This window comes from Dermacentor silvarum, chromosome 9 (genome assembly GCF_013339745.2).
Source record: "Dermacentor silvarum isolate Dsil-2018 chromosome 9, BIME_Dsil_1.4, whole genome shotgun sequence".
NCBI lineage: Eukaryota > Metazoa > Arthropoda > Arachnida > Ixodida > Ixodidae > Dermacentor > Dermacentor silvarum.
In genome coordinates, this window is record NC_051162.1 from 83,080,523 (window position 1) to 83,107,367 (window position 26,845).

Here is a 26,845-nt window from a genome sequence, read left to right on the forward strand (position 1 = left end):
TGATTCCTTACTGCATTTTCAGTTCCCAGCAAACGTTGAGCAGTGGCAGGATATTGCCAAGGGTTTTGAGAGCAGGTGGGATTTCCCACACTGCATAGGGGCTGTGGATCGGAAGCATGTCCAAACAGAAGCCCCTCCGCATTCGAGATCTCAATATTTTTATTATAAAGTAAGAAACCATTAGTTACGTATTATTCTCACAACTACAAATATTCAGTGCATCACTCCTGCATGAGATGCGATTCTCTGTCATTACAGGACACCTACTCCATTGTTTTAATGGCTGTAGTGGACAGCCAGCTACAATTTGTCTGCATTGATGTGGGTGCATACGGATCGCAGAGTGATGTTGGTGTGTTCAAGACATCGAAGATTGGGAAACTTCTCAGCCAAGATGCCTTAAACCTAACGCCTCCTCAGCTGCTCCCACTCTCCACTGCCGTAGCCCCTTACATCTTCGTCGGCGACGAGGCGTTCCAATTGAGGCCAGACTTCCTGTGGCCGTATCCTGGCAGGTGCCTCGAAGAGGACCTGCGCCTCTTTAACTACCGCCTCAGCAGAGCAAGGTAACGCGTTACCTAAATTTATGCGTAATAAGTTTTACGGTAATGTAATTGTCTTTAAAATTGCAGACGATGTGTCGAGAATGTATTTGGGGTGCTGGCATCAAGGTTCAGAATTTTCCGTAGAGCGATGAACCTTCTACGAGAACCTTCTACGAGTGTTACTACGAGTAGTAACACTCGCTGCATGTACTCTGCACACTTTTCTTCGTGATGATGTGTCCTACATCCCGAAAGGTATGTGGACGAGGTGGACAACTTCGGCAACCTTGTGGAAGGGCAGTGGCGCCAGGAGGCTGAGGAGAATGCTTGCTTTCCTTGATCTTCAGCATCATGGTGCCCACAACTACACAAAGTCTGCAGCAGAAACGTGGGATGTATTTCGCAGCTATTTTGTGCTTGAAGGTGCCGTACCGTGGCGACGTGAGCGCTGTGGCCTTGCTCCATAGGTTTGAAATAACCTCTCAAATGGCTTCTTAGTAGGATCCAATGAAAGTTTTTGTTGTATGCTAGAAATTGTAAGGTGCCGTCTAGAAGGCGTTTTTTTTTTCAGATGACTCTATTTTTTTGTTCCATTTCATGTGTGAGACATTGGATACCATTTTGCAGCAAACATTGTTTCTGCATGCCTTCTTTGAAAATACATTAAGCTTTCAGGATTTTCACATCTAGTTTGAGTCCATTCCACAGATGAATGTCTATGTGGCTGCAAAAAAGTGTTTTGTTATGCCAAGCGAATCTGAAGTTTCAAGTGCTGCCGTGACAGACGCACACATTTGTTAATTGTTATGGTAAATTGTAACATTTTTTTGCCTGGTATAGAACACTTTGGTTTGCCTAAATAGGTTACACGAACTAATAATTTGCATTCTTACTCTTCAAAAATGTTTTTACGGCCTTGGTGTCATACTTCAGTTAAAGGGACACTAATGCGAAAAAATTAAGTTCAGCTGTGTTAGCAAATTTGACGATTTCAAGTTGCCTATTGTAGCCATATACATGCATGTCACAATTCTTTATTATGCGATGTTCATGTACCTGTAAATATATGTGTAGAAATAAATACTGAGTACTTGTATGTACAGTCTGAATGAATTGATTGATTCTTTATTGGTTTATCACAATACATTTGGTAGGAGGCGAAGGGAAAATCCTGTCAAGGATGGTTTGAGGGAGTCCTTCGCCCCCATACTGGCAAAGAAAGCATCATGATGATGATGATGATATATGGATTTTATTGGCGCAAGGGCCAGGGAAAGAAAGCAGCAGAGGTGCAAGAATTTTGTTTATGTTGTCATACACTTAATTGACAAAACCATCATAACAAATGCAACATTGTGATACACTTTGACAAAGCCATCATTCACCTTCTGGAATTCCTTGATATAGAAGTGCTGGTGGGTAAATGCCTTAGGCATAATGTGAGGCAACATGTATGAGTTCCATGTCTAAGTGAGCTTTCATGTGCTAAGGTGTCGCAGCAACAAATGGCTCTATAGCCAACCCAAAGTGTCCACTTGGGCTCAATTCCCTGTACGCTGCAATTTGATTGTTCACTGTGTCGATCTGCTTATCAATTTCTTTCAGTGCTTTTCTTCGACCACCAGTCATTTCTTTCACACTCCTTTTGCGACTTCAGCTGGTACTGCTCACCATGCTTGGACCTGGCGCCCTCTCTGAAATATTCTCATAAAGTTCATTCACAATCTCTGTTGGCTCTTGCGTCTGTTCTTCTGTGAGAAGAGCTGGCTCAACGAAGGCTATTTCTTCTTCGCTGTCGCTCACGTTGCTTACAGTTCTACATCAGAAGAAAACATAAAAAGAAACATTACCAAAGGGGCTCGCAACAACTCCTCCGTAAGTACAGTTAGGTTTATTACAAATATGCATGCCAAGAACACTATGAAGCGAGGCAGCTACAGAAGCTCTAACTGCTCTTTTAGAAAAATAATACCACATTTTAAGCGATCTTATTCGCAAAGAGTCGCACTTTTCCGCCACTCAGCGCCATATGGCTGAGGGACTATCATTCACAAGGTGCTTTGCAGGTGTACTGCTCTGACAGTGAACGATCAGTGAGAACTCTGCAAAAAAGTTTCCTTTATGCTGCTACCCCTACGGGTCCCTTTCAATTGAGTTCTCTTCTTTGGGAAGAACTTAGACTGGCTTTGCTGCAAAGAAAACAATGCAACAAGAAAAATAAAGAAAGAAAACAACAAGAACGAGATGCATAAATACAAGCAACTAAAAGTAGCATTTCCTTTTCATTTTACCAGGACACGCCCGCCTTTCCAGCCTCTCTGTCCCGTTAACGCCGTGCCGCGGGGCAACAACGGTCAAGACCGGCGCCACCCGCGCAGAGCTTCGCGGGTGCAAAGGTTAGCTGTCAGCATACACTGAACCATGTAATCAACATTGAACACCTTTTACGAGGCTTACTGCCGCGGTGTGCCCAAGGAATTGAGTGCTTCAGAAAATATGTACACAGCTTCTTCCATGGTGTCATGTAGAAAGGACGTAGTGCTGTAATACGGCCACTCTTTTTTAGTTCCATTTTGAGAAGCGCTCCCGCTTCTTTATGGATCTTTGTTTTCTTCGTTTTCCGAAACGCGTCGCGGAGTCTACGCCAGCGTGTCTGCGCTTCGTCGGCTCTCACTGAAAATGGATAGACGGAAACATGCGGGTAGTCAAAAGCATTCGCGCGAATATACAGAGGAGGAGGAACAAACTTTTGTTGCGGAACCAGCACTTTAATATTTGCGGCCGGGCCTAAGGCGCCCATGAGGGCAACGTTTATAGAACTTCTTTCAGTTTTCAAACTCGTCGCTGTTGCGCGGCGCCGCCGCAAGCAGCGGCGGCGAGTGGCGCTGTAGTCGCGCCAGGCTCTAGCAAGTTTCATCAGGCGTGGGCAAACAAGTGGAGGCGTGCGTCGTGTCTGGTCATGTCGTGTGGATTTTTGCAGTACACAGGCAGAAAGCGCACACGTGCTGCTGTTTTCAACCGAGTGTGGATCTTTGCGCGTCCGCAATGCCGACGTATTGCGTGCCCGGCTGCACAAGCGGCCATAAGACCAACAAAAATCGAGGCCCATCTTCTGGGCCCCGCGTGATCCGGCTCTCCGCGCTGCGTGGGATCGGGCCATTCCTCGTCTGGACAAAAGGCTGTCAGACAAATCGCGAGCGTGCGATGTGCATTTCCACTGCCAGGACATCTTGAAGACGTGCACCCACGTTGTTTACGGGCAAAAAGTCGAAATCGATAGGGGTAAATGGAGTCTTGTGGCCCCCAACCTGCCATCGTATCTTTCAAAGGCGCAAACGAAAAAAAGAAAAAAAAAAGGAAGGAAGGAAGGAAGACGCCAGATCGGGACACGCTTGTGCTAGAGAGATCTTCGAATCAGTCAAGCTGTGAACCTCAAGATTCGGCAGGGAATTTTGACTTGACTTTGAATAGCGGTGTTCTCACATTGAAGGATACCGAAGACGCTTTCTTGCCGTCTAGGAGTTGGCGTAGAATTGTCGATTGTGACGAGAAGAGTAGTTTTGTTGCCTTTTACGCGATTAAGGCTGAACAAAGCACGCTGGTTATTGAAAAATGCGTCATAGTCGCTCAAGATGAGTGTGAGTGCTAATGGTCGTGTGGCTAAATCCCTTAAAGCTGTTGTCATCGCCGTCTCACAGCTGACAGATGTGCTCGCGTATGATGACGCACTGAACGTGTGCCAGGGCTGTGAAAAGTATACGCAGGAGGGCTGCTGTATGAAGGAAGAAGCAGCTGCTGTGAAGTACTAACACAGAGCTCAAACTGCAGCCGTTGTTCGAAGCTTAAACTTAGGTTGACCAGACAGGTGGGCCAGGAAGGTCGTAGGCAGCGGCAGAAGAAACTGAACATTTTTCAAAAAAGAGCCGTGCGAGCGGCGTGTCGGCGAAGCAAACTTTTAAACAATGTGAAAGAGCTAAAAAAAAAAAAAAGCTGGACTCAGAATCCGACTACAACCTCAAAGAAGCACCGAGTGTGTTACCACCTATTCAACAAGTTGCCATTGAAAGTTCTCTAAAACAAGCGAAGGCGAAAGCTCCTCAAGGGGCACGCTACAGCACGGCATGGATGATGAACTGCCTGCTCTTAAGAATCGCGAGCCCAAAGGCATACAGGCTTATCAGAGCCATGAAACTCTCGGCGTTGCCAAGATGTAGTCGACTTAACCAAATTCTTTCTGGAATGCCTTGTGAATAGGGCTTTAAAAAAGTTGCACTGGAGAGCATTCACGCCTATTTTAAAGAAAAAGGAGGTTCTATAAACGTTGCATGAGGGGACGTCGAGGGCTTGCCTCGCCGCCACCTCAGGGGTAGGGTTGCCAGATGGCCCCAACAAAAAATAGCCAAATGATCTCAAAATGTAACTCAAAGATAGCCAGACCCAAATTTTTTGTGACCCAAAAGTAGCCAAAAACATAGCCAAAAGTTTGATGATGTTCTGCAGGTGTCTTATAGCGTCCTCGATCACCCGCACCAGTGCGCACCGGGGCGCCTTGGTGCGCACTTTCATCCTCGATCAACCGCACCGGTGCGCACCGACCATCCTCGAACACCGGAAGCGCACCGGGTTGGGGCGGTTTTCCGTTGCCCCGTCTCGCACCGAGAAAATCGGCGGTGCGCCGGGGTGCAATCCCAGCAAGCACTGCGGGACGCGCGCGCACCGCCGACTGCAGAACCGCGCACGCTCTGGCCCGATAGCTGCGGTTGCACGGAGTTGATGGAGGTACTAGTCGAGATGTCGGCAATGAGAAAGGAAGCGCTGCTAGTTGCCGCAATCGATGAGCTTTTTTCAGTTCGGCTGACAGCGAAGACGACTGCTGATCGACCTCGTCCAAAAACAATGTGGTGAAGAGCGGCCGAAAGTGGACAGCTTCGTTGAACGGGTGGTCAGGCGCCTCGACGACACCGGAGTAGGGAGATTATTTGGCTCCCCATCTTTGTGCTACCAGAACTTGCTGGAAGCGGGCCGCAGAAGCGCACCGCGCTGTGTTACTGACTCCCCGCGCGTGCGTTGCTAAAAACAAAAACTCGCCATAAAATCGTTCATTTCATCCACCGACATCGCCACATTATGTCTCTTGCCATTAACTATAAAATCCATTGGTGTGTACTTGTAACCAGGTATGTCGGAGCACGCAGTATGACAAGGTTCGAGTGCTTGCCGCGTATCCTCTGCACCTGCAAACAAAAAAAAAACGTGCGCGCGCGCGTTTTGCGCACGTTTTGGGCGCCAGGGGCGAAGTGGCGCTTCATGCAAGCATCTGCACGGAGTGCAGTTTTGTCCTCGATGTTGACCCTCCGCAGTGCGCCACCACCGCGGTGCACAGCGCACCATTCTGGTTTCGGGGCAACCCCGGGGCAAGGTGATCGAGGACGCTATTATAGATGGTCCAGATGGTTCACCCGTATTTCCGGCTCCCAAATTACTTCCGCCGCATGCAAGCAGCACAACAGTGGCCTCAAGATCTGCGTAAATAATTCTAGTGAGAGCTGCCACTCAGACGTGGATTTGGACACCACTTATTGTTACAACGAGCCGAATGATTTCGTTTCCGAATGATTCATGACGTTATCAGTATTTACTGAGCCACGTTGTGGGCTAACTTTAGTTCACGCCTCGCTTTACTCGAGGCATTTTTCTATAAGTGTCGGGCAAAATACTGCCAGCTCCAGCCTCTAGGATCAGCTTCGGCTGGTCACGATCGAGTCCCCAAGAGGCGGCCCGAGCTCAATGCATTTTGGAATAGTGATGCCTTTCCTAGGCTTTATTCATAAAATAGGCATGTTATTTCTATCCCTCTCTCTCTCTCTCTCAATTTAGTATTTTTTACTCGAAAGCAGCTTGACGCTGAGTTAGCAAATGCTGCCGCTTAGAGGCACACTGGACTCTGGAGAAAACTTGAAACCTTCTCGCATTTTCCTCGTGCGAAGAAAGAACAGTTGTGACTGCAATTCGCCTTTGAGTGCAAAAACGGAATGACCTGCTGGCCCGTAGCAGAAGAGGTGAATAAAAGTTTACAGTTTCAATTACCACCTGGATTACGGCGCTGGCAATAACCCAGGTAGTATTAGTATCGAAGCGTTACTGTGCAATTTTTAAACAGGATTCCCTGGCAAGATTCGTGCAATCTGAAAACGTGTGCGTAAGTTTCTGTGAATGCAGGCACGAATGCGTGTGTTGCCAAATTTCCGAGGGGGGCAGTGTACCTTACCTTCAGTTTGACTTGAAAAAAAATAAAGAAACGAAATTCCACTAGGGAACACGTACGCGCGCGGCGACGATGTTACCGTGTTTGGACTTTAGACGCAACCTCACAGCGATGACCAAGACCACATCCCACGGTAGAAATGCGCTTGGAGTCCCCACATAATTGCTATCGCAATAAAAGGAAATACCTCTTGCTCAGTTACCTGTTATTTTATCATAGACAACCACTTTTGTTAAACCTAGTGAAAGCATTCTCACGATCCAAAAATGCTCATTTTACGGGTGGTTAGCCCGCCGGTGCAGACAACAGTAAAGGAAACGAGCCCGCGCACTCTGATAACCCGATCTTCGCGAACACACTCGGCTCGACCAGGCTGGCGCACCCTCCGTTACCGTCACTACGTCACACTAACTGAAAATGGCGCACGTGCCTTCTTGCTTCTGCAAAAAGGAAACGCAATAAATATCCTATAGCGCATTCGATTATCCTTTATTTAATAAAGCCGCTGGGGCGGCAATATCTGTGTGTTTCCAAAGACTAGAAGGGCAAGAGGGGACGGAACGGCAGCGGTCCTCCACGCGCACCGTGCCGTGGCTACCGATCTTGAGATAATGGCAGAAGACGAGCGAGTACAAAGTGCGTCCACCGCAAGTACGAAGTGCGACAGTGCGCTCGTGCCTGTGCCGAAGTTTATAATCATGTGGGAGCCTCACGCAAGTCCTTGACCTTACTTTAAACATCCTCATTCTCAACTGCAATATTTTAAATTTTGATTGGCTTTATGCTTTGCAGATGCAATAGTTGCCCTCGAATGCGGAACGAAATTCGGAAATTTTGTAATAGAGTAAGAAATTTGCCGAGTTTCTTACTCCATTGCGAAACAACGCACCACCAGACGCTTTTAAAACCAAATATACGCATAAAGTAAAATTTACCTGTCAAAGAGGGGTCCTTCTCAAATTCCTTCTTATATGCACGGCTGTATTTCGCCCACTTGCCCATGCTTAGTTTTGAGAACTCTTTTCTTACTGAACCACGTGTGAAGCGGCAGCAGATGGCGCCGAAACCAAAACAAAAAGAAAGCTTAGCCTGGAAAGACGTGTAAACACGGCAGGCAGCGATGACTTAACGCCATCCACTCAGCGCCGACATTGCCTAAGAACGCAGCCTTCGAGATTGCCTACATAAGTATTTCGCAGCAATGAGCTTTGGGTTTTCATAAACCGGCGTTCCCAAATTTTGTCAGTGTTGACGTGGTCCCCGGGATCCGGACGTCCTTAATACAAAAATAGACCAAATATAGCCATGTAGCCAACTCGGAATTTTCGACGCCAAGCCGCGCAAAAAGTAGCCCAATCTGGCAACCCTACTCACGGGCATGCTGGGTCGCCCAGGTATAGTGATCTAGATTCACTATAGCCCAGGTTTGGTCGTCAAGGGCGGAGCTCCGCAGAGCCTCACACAACCTCGACGAGAGGGTCGTGGTACAGTGTACTAGAATACTGTAGTCGTGGTGTGCGTGTACTGTGCTGGGCACTCCCACAGCACCTGCAGGCTGCAGTTGAATATAAGGTGGAGGCGGGCGGGTGAAGGGTATGTACGTATTTGTTTGTAGCAGACGCACGGTGGTAGCCTGCGACAGACAGACGTGAATATACAGACGTGCTTCACTTTTTTGCGGCAAAAAGATCAACACCGTACAGCCGTACAAAACACTTACCATTTGGTTTCGCTTCTTTCAGCAGTTGCAATGGCTTTCAAGATTCCTTGCGTGCCTTCATTAATGAAAAAAAAAATTGAATAAAAAATCCTCAGCGTCCGTGCACTCACGGTAAGCTAAACGTAGAGTGACCCCCACTGGATTTAAATTGCGGATCTCAAAGGCTATGCTTTTGCTGGGTGAATGTGGCGACACGTCTATCATCGACACATCGTAGACACGTCATACGTCATGTTTTGGACACCACCCATTACGGCTAGGTCAAAGATTGTATGACCGCCAGACCCAAAGGCAATGCTCTATCGTGTTCTATCAACACCAGTCACGCTGAATTTTGGCTACGCTCTCTCCGCGCGTTGCTACCCGATCTAAAGGGAAAGGCCGAATCGACATCGACATCTTCCGGGCGTGTTTTTTTGTTCTTTTTTTTTTTTTTTTTGGTTAGACCGGCGCTAATCAGCGTTGTTTGTTTGGCATTTCGCTTCCACCACGTGCGTGTTACCAAGTTTGTATGGGTGTTCTGTGGTGTTACCAGTTATCGCATTTTTGTATTGGTGTGCCGCCGGGTATGTCTGCTGTCTCCACGACCACTGCTTCCTACCTCCTGTGGCAAATGACAAGCGTGAGTATCGGTAGAGGCGGTAGTACCAAACACACCATCCTCGCCTGAGGGCAAGGCTACTTACGCCCGTATTCGAGAACGTTCCTCTAGTCAACACACCTCGACTCAAGAGAGATGATAGCACTGCCATCCCTCCACAGAAGTGACCACTGAGCTTCATGGTCATTCACGGGAATTCTTGAGAATTGTCGCGTCTTTATCACTCGAGAGGCGGCGCTGTGCTCAACATGGTAGTTTGACTTTCGGTAATGCGGTCCTGTGCATGAGATCAGAGGTTCGAGCAAGGTTGGACGTTAAGCAGGTAGGCTTGCTTTGGGAGCACACGGAAATACACCAAATCAAGGGGTACAGGGTGACATGGGATGGACGTCATTCGAGGGCAGGGAAGCTAGCAGCAAGATAGAATTTGAGGAGCGATTGGGAGAAATGGCAGAAAAGCGGTGGGCAAGGAGAGTTTTCAGTTATTTGTACATGAGGAATGTTGACACAAAATGGAGGAAACTGACCAGAAAATTGTCAATCAAATATTTTGACTGCAGGAGGGGTGCAAACCAGGAAACAGCGGTTAAGAAAAAAGTTTAAGAAACAGAGGGGGGTCTATGGAGAACAGCGATGCAGACAAAACCAGCACTGCGAACATACAGAACTTTCAAGCACGAAATTGCCAAAGAAAATATCTATGATAATTCTAGGGGAAGCTCTTTGTTGTTTGAAGCCAGGACGGGAGTATTGCGGACTAAGATGTACTGAGTCAAGTACCAAGGTATAGACACGTTGTGCAGTGCGTGTGGAGAGGAAGAGGAAACATCTAAACACCTCAAAATCTTCTGTAAAGGGCTTAACCCTACAGTGCAAAACAACGGGGCTGATTTTTTCAAAGCATTGGGGTTTAAGGGACAGTAGACTTTAAACGGGTAGAAATAACCAAACGGAGGTTATCTAATTGGTGGCTAAAATCAAGGCAGATGTGAAATTTCACCCTCCACAAAGTACAAAATATGTTAAAAGTCAAGGCTAGGCGGCGTGTGCCACTGCCCGATTTAAAGGGTTCAGCCTCATCCATCCATAGAGTGGAGGAAGAGCTTCGAGTTGAGGGCTGTTTGAGAATACGGGAGTTAGTATCTTGCAAGCGATCTCGATCGGCGAGATAAAGGATGTCGCCGCTCGTTTCGGGATACCATACAGAGCTCGCTCTCCATGACTGAAGTTCAAAGAAGCTACCCTTGACACGCTGAAGAAAAGGCAAAATTTTCATCAAAAGCATGTGAAACTTGGGAGTGGCTATTCAGCCGGGAGAAATATCTTTTCGAAATTCTCCCAGCAGTCGAATTGCATTGGCTGATGGAGTGACGTCAGAAGTGCCGGCAAAATTAAATTTTTGGCATTCTGCCGGCAGTCGGGAGAAATATAATTTAATTGGAAGATGAAGTGGCGGTAGAAGTGCCAGCAAAACAAACATCACATTCTGCTGGCAGCCCGTAATGCTGGCAAAAATAATATTTTCGTCAATTTGCCTGCAAAATTTTCTTTTGCTTTAAGACAAATCTGGTAATTTAGATTAAGTGATGGAATATAAACAGCTGTTAATTTAGTGAAAATCAGTTGACTGACGCTAATTGACAGCTGGGAAAATGGCGCCTCGATTTCATTGCGGCTGCCGCGACAGCGCCGGCTAAATTGCACTTTTGCCGGCAGCTGCTTCCATAACATCGACTTCTTCTGACAGTTAAGCCAAATGGGTTAATTTTGCGAAGTTCGGTTGACTGACGTATCGAGCCTCAATTTCGATCAGACGTCGGTGCGCAGTGAAGTTAGGGTCTCAATCTGGATCCAGTGACTCACGCGTTGCACTCGGAAGCGCGATATAGTGCCCATGTGACTAGGAATTAGGTGGGGGGACGAAGATGCCTGCGTTCCGCTGGCATCCCCTAACATAAAACTTAGTAAAGGTTGTGGTTAGTGTTACCGCAAGGTGCATTGTCATGGCCAGAGTGCTCCGGTGGAGACCATATTTTTACAACTCGATTCTGTAGCAATGTTACCGAAAAAAAGTCTTATCGCGCGAAGACAGCCGATGCGTCAACACAGTGCGCACTCGGCCCGCAATAAATTTTGACAGGCAGATATGTTGCGAAAAATGCCGGTACCGTTAAGTGTTGTTTAGCGTACTTACTAGACCGGAAACAATATTTCAGTTGATATTTCAGGGCCTCTGGCATTCCGTATGCGATCTCCCCAATCGTTTTCTTGCTGCCTCGAAGGTCCGAGCTTCGCGTTTCCACAGCTGCACACAGTTTTCTGCGCTGTACCTGGACATTCCTTCATCCAACTGCGCGAATGTTGCGAACTTTTGACCGACGGCGAGGGGTCGGCTTGGAGAAATTTCCGTGGGACCATTTCGGGGCAGCAGTGGTGACGTTCGCGTAGCTCCCAATTCAGGGCACGACTCAGAGCGAATCTCATCCATGGCTAACACCACTAGCACTGTTTCAAACAATATTTGCTGCAATCTGACGAGCGATGTGTCAGGCCGACCATGCCAATGACAACATTTTGCACGTGTAGAGTGCGACAAAATGACGCGAGACGTGACGTGTTGACATAACTCCATCAGCCAATAATAAGATTCGACTGCCGGGAAAATTTCGAAAACATACTTCTCCCGGCTGCCGGCAGAATAGCCACTCCTGTGAAACTTAAAAGACGCTTTTACCGCAAATAGAATGTAACGAAAAAAAAAAAACTTTAATGTGCAAAGTGATGGCACGTTGGCCTATGTTGGGGAAAAGGGGGAGTGGAAAACGCGGTCAAGTTATAACCGTACTCCACTTCCGAATAAAAAAAAGAATCGGTTCGCAACAGTACTTACCAAAAAAGGCTAAATTTCAATGTAGCGAAATTTCGATTTAACAAAGTAAGTGCTGCTTTTACCGACTTCTTTATATTGAGGTTTAACTGCATCGTCATTCAATGGCACCTGTTACGACACTTATTCATCAACTATTTAAGTTTTGAACCAAGTGTTAAAAAATAATTGGCTCATTTCGTTCCTTCATTGGTGCAACTACGGTGCTGGCAGTTCTGCAGCTTGTAGTGGAGTATATTTCTCTAGTCACGTGTGAAAATTCATTTAAGACTGAAGGGTGCATGCTATGATAGCTTCCTTGTGCAAAATGTTGTCATACAGGGAGATATAGAACTCCCCTGGTTGTTTTGATCTCTGTTGGTGTCCCCATCTACCCATCACCGGAATCCCAAAAATCATTTGCAAGGAAATTACAAAGAACGAAAAGCTCTCATTCTGGTGGGAAGACTTGAACTCACAATGAACAGATCGGCAGTCTAGGATTGTACCTATCAGCCACTCTGCTGATGCTACATCAGTGGAGAATGCTGATCCTGGGGAAGAGGGATTGTGCCAGCAGCTGTCATGATTGTCCGTCACTCAACATCTGTGTACTGCATAGAGCTGGCATCTGTGCCTTCATATTCTAGCACGTAGCCTTCCAGTTGTGGAGGTGGTTCTAAATTATTTTCATCTACAAGTAATCATTGATTGAGTGCATCTGCTTTGTCTTCATGTTCTAGTGCTCTGCTTGTTCTCATTTTTACTGAATGGTGCTGACGTCCTTTTTTCTTTAATGTTTGCATGAGGCCTATTAATGGGGTAGCCCAAATATAAGTTTTAGAAACGTTTGACCAATCCAGCAGTAAGAAGCTTAAGTCTTGTTTTAGTAGAGAAGCAGTAGTTCATACCATCCGCTTGTTCTGTACACTGATTTTTGGTACACTTTTAGGCAAGCTTTTTACAGCTTGAGTAGCATCCATGATGCCTTTTGTGCAATTTATTCTGTGAAGCTGCTGTTCTTAAGTATTGTACTTTTTCAATTCAATTAGATGTTTTGTCATTCTTCAAGGGGACAGAGTCAAAAATGGAGTCATGGCTATTGCGAGAACAAATTGTATTTACAAGTGACTCAACTATACAGTGAAAACTCAAAATAACAAAACCCGATTTTACGTAGTTCCCAATCTAAAGAAGAAACTTCCATTCCCGCCAGGTACTCATACGGTTCAATGTTGTCATCAACCCGAATTAACGAAACGAATGGCCACCCAACCTGATTTAACAAAGTTCTTCCTGAAATAAAAGAGTAAAAAAAACGAGGTGATTTTTTTCTAATATTTACATAGAAAGTTTTTCTTCGAGTGTGTGCTCCAACGTTAACCGTTAAGTGGTGTCTGAGGGTTAACCTTAATGCTTACCCTTTCAGACGCCACTTTACCCTGTTGATTGAAAATTTACTTTCACATTTCTTGCATCTTCAGAATCATTGAAAGTTTACAGCTGTAGAAAATATCAAGAAATATCAAGTTTACAGAGTGTGGACTCCATGTGAAAAACTGGTTTGCAGCAAATACAATGCCGCAGTACCTTTTGGGTGTCGCTGCGTTACCACTTTTTTTTTTCAAGGACCGAAAAATCCCTTTCTCGATTTTACGAACTTCCCGATTTAATCAAATAATTAGAGCGTGGTTCTGCAATAAACTTCCACTTGAACCTTCTTTCAGAGCAGTAGTCTTGAAATTTGCTGCTGAACAATGCACTTGTTTTGTCAAGAGTTGCGTTGAATTTCTTCCACTGTGAGCCAACAAACTGCTGCCATTGGAATGGTGATCCTCTGATGCAATGCAGCATGGCTGTATAACTGGTTCAAAAAGGTCACGTGTATTTTATGTGCAAATTTCTTGAGGAAGATAACCACGAACTTCACCTACCTGGCTCCTAGCAATGTGCCAAGAAAGTTACAGTCTCAGTAGTGGGATCTTCTTTATAGGTGCTACTCCTAATTTAGCCATTAGACGAGCCGTGAACATGCGCTCGTGTCCAGAGTAGCTGAAGAATGCGCAGGCTCCATAAGCTTTCTAGCTGGCATTACAAAACATGTGCAGTTGCACCGTTTGATTTCCTGGCTCAGCATTCACCCAACAAGGGACAGCCCGAGCAGGAATATAATGCGTCTCTGAGCACCAGTTTCCCCACACTTTACAGTTCTCGCTGCTTGTTGTCTCAATCTTTCATTGCCACAGTTCTTGAAACAGTAGCTTCCCTGGAATACTGAAAGGTGCAGTCATTCTAAGGGGTCAAATATTCTTGATGAAGTCTGTAGAACAGACCTCTTGCATGGTTTGCATTCTGTCTGCAGAAACCCAAGTGCAGATTTTGAGGCAACATTCAAAACTTGTGTCACAGTGTCCCATGTGAGTCCGAGCAGGAATGGCAGTTTCCTCGGCTGCAGCATTCAGCTCATTCTGAGACTACGATGGCCATTTCCTCAGCCGCATACCTGTCCACTCATTCGGGGCGTTAGCTTCTCTGTAGAGTTGCCGTGCTTCTCCCTCTGTTGCAGGTTTAATGCAGAGGCCACCTACATATAAAGATTCAGCTAATAATCTTGTAGGAGACCTGATGACCTTGCACGGTCATCATGTGTTGCCATAGGATGACATTTAGCATGAATGGACTTGTCGCGGTCCCAAAAAGCTCTCTGGTTATTCTCAAGTCACCGGAAAGCATCTGTGTCTTCTTTGTTGATATGCATGTGTAGAAAGGCTTTTCATTTTCAGTTGATAACTTTCCTTTTCAGTTTCGGCCAATTATGGTCAACTTGGGTCACTAGATGTCACTAGTCGTCACTAGACATAAAATAAATAAAGATGTCCGTTCGTTGGTTTAAAACTCTGGCCCCAGCTCTAGAAGTTCGATGCTCTAACCATTAGACCGTGGACGTAAGCTTGAAAAAGGGACGATTAAACTCGAGCAAGTCAGTGCTTTGCGCGTCACATAGCTACAGTTTATAAAACGTGAGTGCACATATCTTCTAGATGGCGATGAAGTTACGGGATGCATTCGTACCTGCAATTACACTCTGATATGCTAAGTTTTTCTTTTCAGTTAAAATCTTCACAAGAACACTTGTAAAACCGCCTGCTTCTTGGCCGATCTCCCATGGTGGGTGTTAGCATTCTTTGGCAAGAAGAAATTCGCTGCACGTCTCTAATTCTACTGTTGCGCTGTGGCACGTTTTTGCACGATTAATCACTTTGTGTCTTGTGATTAAAGTTTTAATGCTATATGGATGTACCACTTTCTCTGCAAGGTCTACCATGGTGGTTGAGGAGCATGTTTGTCCCTGAAATTTGCAGCGAGTCTCTCGTAATGCGCATGCTAACGCTTACAAAGACATGAACCTTAGATTCCATCTGTCGCAATCTTTTTTTAAGTATCGGCTGTCAAAGCAGTTTGACTCATCCGAAAACGTACAAGAGGAGTAGCAAAGTCAGTCGGAAGATTAAGTCCTTTTTCTTAGCCTTTGTTCAGTGACACGAGTCAGGGCTACGTGCTGACTCTTTGAAGACTATCCATACTCTTGTAGTTGTTGACTCGCTATGTACAGCAGCGTGATGCGGAATGTAATGAATCCTAGACGGTGGTGCACCACTTCTTTCCGGTCCTACACTCTGCAAGGCTTGTCCTCATATGATTTGTAATGGTGGAGCTATATTCCGCAGCGAGGTCCCTATTAAAGGGACCCTGAAACGATTTTGTACAAACGTACTGAGTCATTAGAGTAGGTCCTTCTAATCATTAATTGACCCATCTAAGTGCTCCGCATAAAGCGTGTAATTTATTATAAGGTTTTAAAAAGGTACATCGCTACTGATCGCAGCACGCCAATCGGCTGAGTTTTGTGACCAAATGATGCGATTTGCCCATAACACGTCACTGGGCCAGCTATCCAATTGGCTGCCCAGGGCGCGTCATCGATAATTTTTCCAACATTATGGTGAACAAGTGTTGTTCGTAATAGTTTAGATGTTAGGTAATTTGTTTCTATAAAAAGAAAGTAACAGAAAGAGAATGCCCAAGGACATGTATCACTACACCAAAGCACTTCCGGCCCACAGCAAGTGTTGTCTGCTTGTGTTAAAACGTGCTCCGTGTTGACGAGAGCTGCGCATCAGTGTTGGTCTTGCTCTTTCTTTTCGCGAACACCATGGTTCGCCCTTGTTGCGTTGTGGGCTGCAAACATAGCAACTGGCGACATGTCAAGCTGCGACATCGTGCCCTGCTGCAAGGCAGCAGACGAGCGGAGTGGCTGCAGCGCATCGGACTTTCAGTATCCAAACCAATCCAAATGGCGCCAGCATCTATGCATTTGCAGCCATCACTTCACATCGAAGGTTTGCCACAATAGAGTTTAGCGTGTCCGGTATTCAGGTAAATGCAAGCGCAAGTGTATTGGCCGTTTTACCATGTTTTACTAGAGTGACCTTAGGTCACTCTAATTTTACGTGATGAATGGAGGTGCAAACGTGAAGTGCTTGCACGGTGCAGCCACCTGGCGGCACAAAGCTCAACCAAACACATAGATAATATAGCAGTAACCAAGTTTTGTCTAGTTTGCTGCTGGCTCAAATTTTTGGCAGGAGCATAATCTTAAACACGTTGTCATGTTTAAAATGTTTTACACATGGTTACAGGAATATTAGCTCTGTATTTGGCTGGTTAAGCTCTGCACCACCAGATGGCTGGACGATGCATGGTGATCAGGCCGCTCACGTGCGTCTACGAAGCTCCTTCATCACAGTGGTATGGAGGGGCTTTAGTTTACGCCTGTGGCTATCCATCAAAACATCCTGCTCGCCTGTGGTTACCGGAATACTGGACACGCTCGACGCTGCGACAGAATGCTCGCATTGCACGCTGCTTGATCGCTCTCTCTGGGGATTGACGGCTGGGCGGCTAGCGGAGCACTGGCTCCAAGACAACCGGAAATAGGCGACAACACGTTGCAACATGATGTAGAGCCAGTGAAGGCAGAGCTTAGCCCCGATAACTCGGCGAATGAGTTGAGGAGGAAATGCATAGCTAGGGAGGAGGGTAACTTGTAATCTTCCGTAGCTCTCTTAATATGAGACGCTTCACTTAAATTGTGACGCGAATGTTTTACTGTAGCTGTACCCTACGCGTGTACAAAATTTTTCCGAACCGTTTCAGGGACCCTTTAAGCTTCATTTTTTCCTCTATGGAGATGCAAGTCACTTTAAGGCTTCTCTTCGATTGCTGTCTAGCTTCTCACGGTCTTCTTTCTATGAGAAGGCAACCTCATAGCGACCACCAGCAATCAATTTTTCTTTGAAACAGTTCAAGGACTGATGAAAGCATAGAGTTTTTCTGAACTGTCCCCTTCTGTCAAGCAGGTGTAGGACTTCTGCGCCAATCGCGCCATTTTGATACAAATGTAAATTCCTGCACCAAACTGCGCCGAACGGCTTCAGCATGTCTGTTCCGCCAGTGGCCGCGAGCAGCGAACGGATTCGTTCTCCAAAAAAGGGTGCAGCCGATCACATTCTGCACAACGCGTGATGGTGCCTGCCGCACAGTTTACCATAATTATTGCGCTCATAAAACTGCACTTCTCGGTGCGTCCGGCAAGTGGCCGGCGTGCGCGTGTTGTCACTGCTATCGGAACGGCCAGGGTATTTAGAGAGTACTAAGTACCCTGGTCAGAGCGGTGCTGCCTAGGCCGAGCGGCGCACCCTAGCTGAGGTGCAAAACAACGAAAAGTAGGCTGAGGGTGCTGCGAGCTAACTACATATTAGGGAAGCGTGCGCCGCAGTGGGCGGGCGTTTCTGTATCCAGGGCAGGTATAGCCTAAAACCTAGTCTGTTTTTATGCCCATATGGGTGAGGTCACAGTCATTTCGATCTATCACGAAGGGCTAATGGCGGATTTGGAATAAAATGTCGTAGTTTTGCCCGAAAGGCAAAGCATCGATTGCGATAGCAAATTAGTAGACAGCTTTTCGAAGTAAGGATGGTAATATTATTGGCCCTATCAAATTGGGAACATTTTCTTACTAACTGAAATAACAAGCATGGTACCAGTGCACACAAGCAAACGTCGACACATCACACTCGGTGTCCGCCGACGCTCGCTGTCAAAATGCTAGCGTGAGAAAGCGCGACAGCACCAGCAAGTGAAGTGACCTTCGTTCTGTCTATTGCTTCGAGGCAAACTGAGCAGAGAGAATAAAGCACGCACAAAGGTATGATGTGTCTGCAGATCGCTTTCAAGATACGGCACGTACGACTGCGCGCCGTATCTTTTGCTTTTGAATCAAAAAGAAGGCTGGTTGAACATTGTGTAGCATAGCTGTTGATGGTGCCACTTTAGAAACAGTTTATAATATGCATACTGAACTGCAGACACGCTTGTTAGTGGGGACATTTCTTGCAACATTGCATGATGAACAGCGAATTCCATGGTTGTAAATTTAACAGCTTTCACGCAATCTAAGCAGTAGTTATTGATACTCTAAAGACTTGGCATGTCAAATGTAAAGAGACCCCTGGACGTCTTCACTGAATTTGGTTTAGTCGCGCATGTGGTAGGGCATGGGGGCGGGGGGAATAAACATTATATATAGAGGGGAGGGGAAATGAAGCCCAGGCTGGACAGAGGGACTAGGTCGGGGCCCACGGAGCCCGACACTAGCCGACCACTCTGCCGGCCTGGTCTGAATGACCAGTTCTGTCGATCGTAGTGTCGATTCCCACACCTTCGTGAGCTTTCTCGTGGTATTTATTCGTTACTTGCTTAACCATCATTTTTCTTTATTGAAGTGCGCTGAACACACAGTTTATTTCTAGTCAAAACGATAGGAACGGTTTTATACCGCCATGCATACAAAAGGTTGGTCATTACTTTAAAGGTTGGGTTCTTTTTATCCTGAATGCCTTATTTATGCACATAAAGTCAAATCTGCTATATTGTCTATGTCACTTAGAATTACACCATATGGTTATTAATGAATTTGCCTTGAACAATCTAAACGAAAGAACAATTGATGTAGGTTCTACACTGTGTCATAATTGCTTGTTGTGCAGAATCCTTTTTGCTTGCGCATAGATCTGTGCCAAAAGGTCAAGTTACTGCGCAAGGTACCTCGTCAAAGCGGAACTGTGCTCCACTGCTGCATGTATTCTCTAGCACTCCCATTAGTACTGTAAAGGACTGCTTCATGGTTTCAATTCAAGGTCTTAGTGAATAGATGGGTTTCGCAAACAATAAGTGACTCGCCATAAGAACTGTCTGCTGGTGCTTTTGTGGGAGGGGTGTGCCATATCGTTGAATGAATGCTGCTGCAGGCCACTATGAAACTTTCAATGATTCGGCTGTTGTGCTTAAACACAAAACATTTCTTTCAGGCAACTGTTGGTCAAGTATTCCTGAAGTGTGCACTATTGCCGGCCATTCAGCCAACAATAGTGCACACTTCAGTAAAGCATGTTGTATGTCCGGCCATTCATTACCAAATGCACTTGCTTCTAACGCGGCGGGTCCACATTGGTGGCATGTGGGAGCTCAAGGCTGTTGTGTACACTGGAGCTGAGTGTACAGCGCTGCTTCGACGCTATTCCCCAGTCGGACTCAAATCCTGGATTGATGCACCCCTTCGAGGCCTTGGCGACAACGTACTGCTTGTCGTTGCTCTTGACTTTCAGCTTTGCTCTAAAGCTGAAAGGAAGCTTCCGGCTATGGTTCCTGTCTTCAAGGACTTGCCTGTTGATCTGATTCTAGGAGCTGACTACCTCCTCTCTGGCAGAAAGTTTAGCTCGCCATTGAGGGCAGCACAGTCGAACATTGCCCCTTGACCTTGAGATCTCTTCTCCGCCACAGCAGTTGGTGTCTTTGTGCTCATCACTGCGAGGCACAGGCTTCTCGTACTTGACACGCTACCACTCTACACCCCGACCAGTCTGCAGATCTCGGGAACGAGATACTTCCTCATCCATCGAAACCACATGTCCAGATTTCAGAGCAGTCATTGGTAAAAGGAGTTGCCATTTGCCCCATGCTGAGCAACATCACGCTGAGGCAAGTCTAGATCTGCAACACAGCTGAAGTCTTCATTACTGAAGACCTGCTCCTGTGGCTGAAGTCTTTCTGTCAGACGTGCGAGAAACCACAGGTTTGGGCACCGACGCAGCTGTACCCTGAAAAGCTTGCACCTCCACCTCCACTTTACCCTCTGCATATAGCCGTCCCATCATTTTTTATTATTCTCACGGCTTCTGATCAGCAATCGCCCTTTATTGCGCCTTTGAACATGAATGACGCGGCCGCATGCGGGGTTTCGTCAAGCTTGGGTGAATTGAGTGCATCGATAAGCTTTGATCCGTCAGAGGTAAGATGCAAAAATGCATCAGACCGGTGAGCAGAGGGTTTCGCTGTTTGCACGGCACGTCAGTACAGCCGATTGCTGTTTGGTGTCCAGAGTTTTCTGCCACGCTCTCACTGTTGCGACCGAATAAATGTTTGTGGGATATTTGACCATCGCGAAAAGCCAGTGCCTCCCGCCAGTCATCTTCGATGACATGACTGTTCATGAAGTTGTGCTGGAAACTTGCAGCTTGGCTGAGTGTAAAGATGAAAGGCAGAAAGCAGAGCAAGGGATAGGAAAAATAAAATCTATGGGGGAGAGTAAACAAAAGCAGTCATTGACAGAGACGACCTCCTGCCTCTTTCGTTACAGCTACGTATATAAGGCACAAAGCTGTGTTAAGAGGCACAAGCAATGCATTTTTGTAGTGCCTGTTCCAGAGAATGTAGAAAGTAGTAGCATATTTATTCATACAAAATGCATGCCTGCCTATGTATTAAAACGTATGAGCGGAGTTTGGATGAAGAGAAGAACGACGCTGGGCCGGCTCGGGTACGGCGCCGTAGACTGTTTTCACTGAGTGACACCTTCGCATTCATCATCTTGTAAATAAACGCGATACATTGTCACATTTGTGATGAAAGGTGCCGGGGTAAGCCAGCTATTCCCAAGTGCTACCTAAGGGACGCCCGTCTGCTAACGACAGAAGCACAAAAGTTCGAGCTTCGCCGCAGCCGTCGACTTGTGGGCTTGGCACCACTATCTCAAGAAATGAGCTCAAACGGAGTCACCCAGCAACCGTCCGTGAGAGCATGTCCTTACCACTACAGGGAGCCGTGGCCCTTCACAAGAATACCCGGCGATGACATGGTTGAGTGGCTCAGCCACAACGTATTAGCGGGTGAGTCAATCCAATGGTTGGAATGCCGCTAGCGAGTCGTCTAACGTGGGGTTGATTTCACTGCGTTGGTATGGTTTGAGAACCATTACGGACACTTTGACAACCTGGGACTATTTGTGGAAGAAATGAAAAAATGTTTTGGAGACCCAGCAACGAAAAAGAAACACACGGAGCAGATGTTGTAGCAAAGGGTCAAGTCACCGAGGAGACTTGCAGAACAAACATTGAAGAGATACTGCAGTTGTGCAAGTCAGTGGATGCCCACGTGGCAAAAAAAGACAAGGTGGGCTGTATTCTCATGGTAATTGCCGAGGATGTTTACCACTTGCTCATCGGCAAGGAGAGCCTGTAATTAGTGACTGATGTGATTAATCACTGTCAAACCTTCAAACCCCTAAAACACATCACATCACTTAGAAATTTTAACGGCTGGCCAACGTCACGACGGTCGCCACCATCGATGTATGGCATGATTCAGTTCCTGCTGACTTTTCCTCCACCATTCGCCTCATTATACGCGAGGAACTACGTCGGCATGCTTCTGTTCCTGTGTAAGCTAGAGACATGCAGTTTGGTATACCATCTACAACTATCAATGCTGCACGTTTTGAAGAGCGCAGCTACTCCAACTCCAGGTCTCGGCTGAGGGCGCTACTACCAATGGCTTCTGACATCGAGCCATCTTATGCATCCCGTAACAGTTACAGCTACAACAGCCGACCGTCTTCTTTCGTTCCAGAGTGGGAACAGTGTGCCCAGTACACTCACAATACTGCAACTTTTTGTATGCCGCGTGAATGCCCCATGTGCTACCAGTGGGGTGTGCGTGGACACAGCCCGGTTCTGCCCTATGCGACGTCACCCACGTACGACATTTTCCGAGCGATCAGGGGCATTCTCGCGGTGAAGCCAATGGTCTGATCACACCTACTGGTCTTCAGATCCAATTCCTCAGAAGGTGCACGGAACTCGGGTACCGAGCTCATGTACTTGTCACAAGATTGACACCTGATCTGCTCATCCTCTCCGACAGAAGCTTTAGCGAGTTTCCGCGTCGGAGCGCAAAGTGATTTCACAGCAAGTCAGCGAGATACTAACCATCGGCGTTATTGAAGAATCGTCGAGTCCCTGAGCTGCACCTGTTATCTTGGTTAAGAAAAAGGAGGGGTTATGGATGTTCTGTGTTGACTATCGACGTCTCAACTCCATAACCAAGAAGGACGTCTACCCACTTCCTTGCATCGATGATGTTATCGGCTGCCTACATTCGGCGTCTTATTTTTCCTCGGTAGACTTGCGATCCGGGTATTGGCAAATTCCTATAGATCCGACTGACAAAGACAGCTTTTATAACACCAGACGGTTGGTTGGTTTGAATGTAATATTATGCCGTTCGTTTTGTGGTAATGCCCCCACAACGTTTGTAAGATATATGGACTCAGTTTTCATCATCATCAGCCTATATTTATGTCCACTGCAGGACGAAGGCCTCTCCCTGCGATCTCCAATTAGTCCTGTCCTGCGCTAGCTGATTCCAACTTACGCCTGCAAATTTCCTAACCCCATCACCCCGCCTAGTTTTCTGCTGTCCTCGACTGCGCTTCCCTTCTCTTGGTATTCATTCTGTAACTCTTATGGTCCACCAATTATCCATCCTATGCATTTCATGGCCTGCCCAGCTCCATTTTTTTATCCTATTGTCCACTAGAATATCGGCTATCCCCGTTTGCTCTCTGAAACACACTGCTCTCTTCCCGTCTCTTAACGTTAGGCCTAACATTTTTCGTTCCATCGCTCTTTGTGCGGTCCTTAACTTGTTCTCGCACTTCTTTGTTAACCTCTAAGTTTCTGCTGCATATGTTACCACGGGTAGAATGCAATCATTCTATACTTTTATTTTCAATGACAGTGGGAAGCTCCCAGTCAGGATTTGGCAATGCCTGCCGTATGCACTCAACCCAATTTTATTCTTCTGTGAATTTCTTTCTCATGATCAGGGCCCCATGTGAGTAATTGACCTTGATAAACGTACTCCTTTAAGACTCTAGAGGCTGACTGGCAATCCTGAATTCTTGTTCTCTTGCCAAGCTATTGAACAATATGTTTGTCTTCTGCATATTAATCTTCAACCCCACTCTTACACTTTCTCGGTTAAGGTCCTCAATCATTTGCTGTAATTCGTCCCAATTGTTGCCGAGTAGGACAATGTCATTTGCAAACCGAAGTTTGCTGAGATATTCGCCGTTGATCCTCACTCCTAAGCCTTCCCAGTATAACAGCTTGAATACTTCTAAGCATGCAGTGAATAGCATTGGAGAGATTGTGTCTCCTTGTCTGGACCCCTTTTTTGATAGGTATCTTTCTACTTTTCTTGTGGAGAACCAAGATTTCTGTGCAATCCTTGTAGATATTTGCCAAGATATTCACGTATGCCTCCTGTCCTCCTTGATTACGCAATGCCTCTATGACTGCTTGTACCTCTACTGAATCAAATGCTTTTTCATAATCTGTGAAAACCATATAGAGAGGTTGATTGTACATCGCAGATTAGTCTATTTCCTGGTTGATGACATGGATATGGTCCATCGTAGAATATCCCTTCCTGAAGCCAGCCTGTTCTCTTGGTTGGCTGAAGTCAAGTGTTGCCCTGATTCTATTTGAAATTACCTTGGTGAATATGTTATACAATACTGAAAGCAAGCTAATGGGTCTGTAATTCTTCAATTCTTTAATGCCTCCCTTCTTATGGATTAGAATAATGTTGGCGTTCTTCCAGCTCTCTGGTACACTTGAAGTTGTGAGGCATTGCGTATAAAGGGCCGCAAGCTTTTCAAGCATGATATCTCCTCCATCTTTGATTAAATGTACTGCTATTCCATCTTCTCCAGATCTGCTCAGATTTATGTGCACGTTAAAGAACGCCAAGTGGTCGAAATTATTCTGGAGTCCCCCACAACGGCCTGCCTCATAATCAGATTGTGGTTTTGGCACATAAAACCCCATTATTAAAAAAAAATTTTAATGATCTCAGAAGCAGCATGCCTTCGAGTGTACTCGCCGAAATGCGAGACCGCTGTTCCGAACGCTAAACCTTCGGTAACAAATTGTTGTGCCTGTAGAAAAGGAAACGATTAGCTCTTCAGCGCGCAAGCCCTGGGTTTTGCTAGGACCACCGCTTTATTCTAAATTTTGCTGATAGGGTGTAACCACTGACTGACTTGCTGGGAAAAGATGTGCATATCCACTGAACACCGGATTGTGACTGCATTTATGCAGCTAAAGTTCATGCTTACATCATGGCTGGTGCTGCGCCACTTTGATTCTTCTGCTCCGACAGAAATTCATACCGATGCCAGTAGAATCTGCATCGACGCAGTGCTCGTCCAACGCGATGACAATGCTGAACACGTGGTTGCCTACGTAAGCTGTTCATTGAGCAAGCAGAGCGCAACTACACAGTGACAGAACAAAAGTGCCTGGCAGTTATTTTCGCCCATACATCTTTGGCCATCGTTTCTCAGTCATCACCGACCATCATTCTCTTTGTTGGTTGGTGGGCCTATGTGACCCCTCAGGCCGTCTTGCGTGATGGGCCCTGCGCTTACAAGAGTTTGACTTTGTAGTATGCTACAAAAGCGGTAACCGCCAAGCAGACAGCTGACTGCCTATCGTGCCTACCTCTACCTATGACTAAGTGTGACGCTTACAACTTCAATCAGTATATTCGCGCTATCGACGCCCCGTTCCCTGATGTCGCGACATTCCGGAAAGCACAACCTGACGACCTTGGCTTAGATCCTCTGTTCGCCTCTGCGAATGAGAATGCCAACGCAAGGTGTTTTGTGGTACACGATGACATCCTCTACAAGAAAAATTATTCAGGCCAAGGAGCCCGCCTGCTTCTCATCATTCCACACACTCTACGTTTCCACGTTCTTCTCTTCACACCCGATGATGCAACCTGCAGCCACATGGGCTTTGCCAGAACGTTTCACTGCGTCCAGCAAAGATTCTACTGGCCCGACACGACACGGAAAAATATGTCGCCGGATGCGAACAATGCCAGTGTCACAAACATCCCACGACTATGCTGCCCGGACTTTGTCATCCTGTGTCGCCTCCTAACTCTCCCTTTGAGAGTGCGTCGATCTCCTAGGCCCATTTCCATGATCAAACAATGCCATTTGGTGAGTAGTCGGTCTGTGTTGACAATCTAACACACTACGCAGAAACTGCGGCAATACCTGCAGCAACAGCCTTTCACGTATCGCAGTTTATGCTTCGCTTTATAATTCTACGCCATGGTCCTCCACAAATCATCATCAGTGACCGGGGGCGTCAGTTCGTCACCGACGTGGCTGAGATCCTGCGTCTGCCTGCCAGTTCCGCCAGGCCACTCCGTATCACCCACAGACCAGTGGCCTCATAGAGTGCACGAACAAGACTCTTGCGAACATGCTATCTATTTATGTCGATTCCAAGCACAAAAACTGAGACGAAGTGCTACCTTATATCACCTAAGCTTACAACATTGCAAAGCATGAGAACACAGGGTACCCTCCATTTTATCTGCTCTACGCTCGATCTCCTCGCAGCTCTCTCGACACAATTCTTCCTTTTACAGTGGACCTGGAAATTTCGGTTGCCGAGATTGTGCCGAGCAGAATAAGCCCGTCGCATAGCCCGCCTCCGAACTCTGGCATCTCAACAGCGTTCAAAGATCCGTTGCACCCCGCAGGGGCGTCTGCGCAAGCAGGCGTTTGGTGTGTTGCGACACCACGGACCCGAGCACGGGGGTTGGACCCTCCCGCGTCTAACTGTGCGCGGCTTAGCCGTGTCCGGGGAAAAGGAGATCCTGGAGGTTGAGCCGAAGCCGGGTGTTTGGACCTTTATGGCCCCCCGGCGGAGGCAACACACCTCTTTGGCCTCGGCTTCACGTAGACGGCACCACCGGACTGACCCACCCGGGGGAAATCGGTAGTTGCCTTTTCCTGTCTCTCTCTCCCTCCAACCTTCGTCTTTCTTACTTTCACTCTTTCCTGTCCTCTCTTTATTTTCCTTTCACTTCCGACTTCGCGGGCAGCAAGGGTTAACCTTGTGCATTATATCCTGCCTTGGGTATATGTATTTGGTTATAGTGGTGGCGTACAGTTGGCGTTTGCAGGACCTGTCCCTTACAGACTCTGCAGCGTCCCCTTGTTGGGCTCCATGGTTGGTGGCTGGCACCACCGCCGAAACTCATCCCACATATATGGATAGCTCCTTTCCTGCACTTGCTGATCGCCGCCCGAAATTGGGGCGCACCGAAGAAATATTCCAATTTTTTAGCCGACAAATTGAGAACTTTCCACGATACCACGTGGTGCATAGTGAGAAAACTGACAAGTCCGTGAGAGTGATCTCACCCTTTATTGTTGCAAAGACTCTGACAGAGACTATAGGACCAGGTTACAAGGCGACGAAGATGGCCAGCGGTGATCTTCTGGAACTGCGCGATAAGAAACAACATGATAAACTACAGAATCTAGTGTCGTTTGGAAATTTTCCTGTGACTGTGACCC

General features: G+C 46.7%; 1 protein-coding gene and 1 long non-coding RNA gene across 3 annotated transcripts in view; one reads left to right on the plus strand and one right to left on the minus strand.

Annotated features, from left to right (window-relative positions):
• LOC125940359 (zinc finger protein 782-like) overlaps nucleotides 1-26,845 on the minus strand; it is a 161,315-nt gene that overhangs the window by 23,848 nt on the left and 110,622 nt on the right. The window lies entirely within an intron of this gene.
• The window catches only part of LOC125940360 (uncharacterized), a 66,783-nt gene continuing 48,928 nt past the window's right edge, over nucleotides 8,991-26,845 (plus strand). The window contains exon 1 of the long non-coding RNA XR_007463582.1: nucleotides 8,991-9,152. This is a non-coding gene — a long non-coding RNA (uncharacterized LOC125940360). The remainder of the gene's footprint in view (nucleotides 9,153-26,845) is intronic.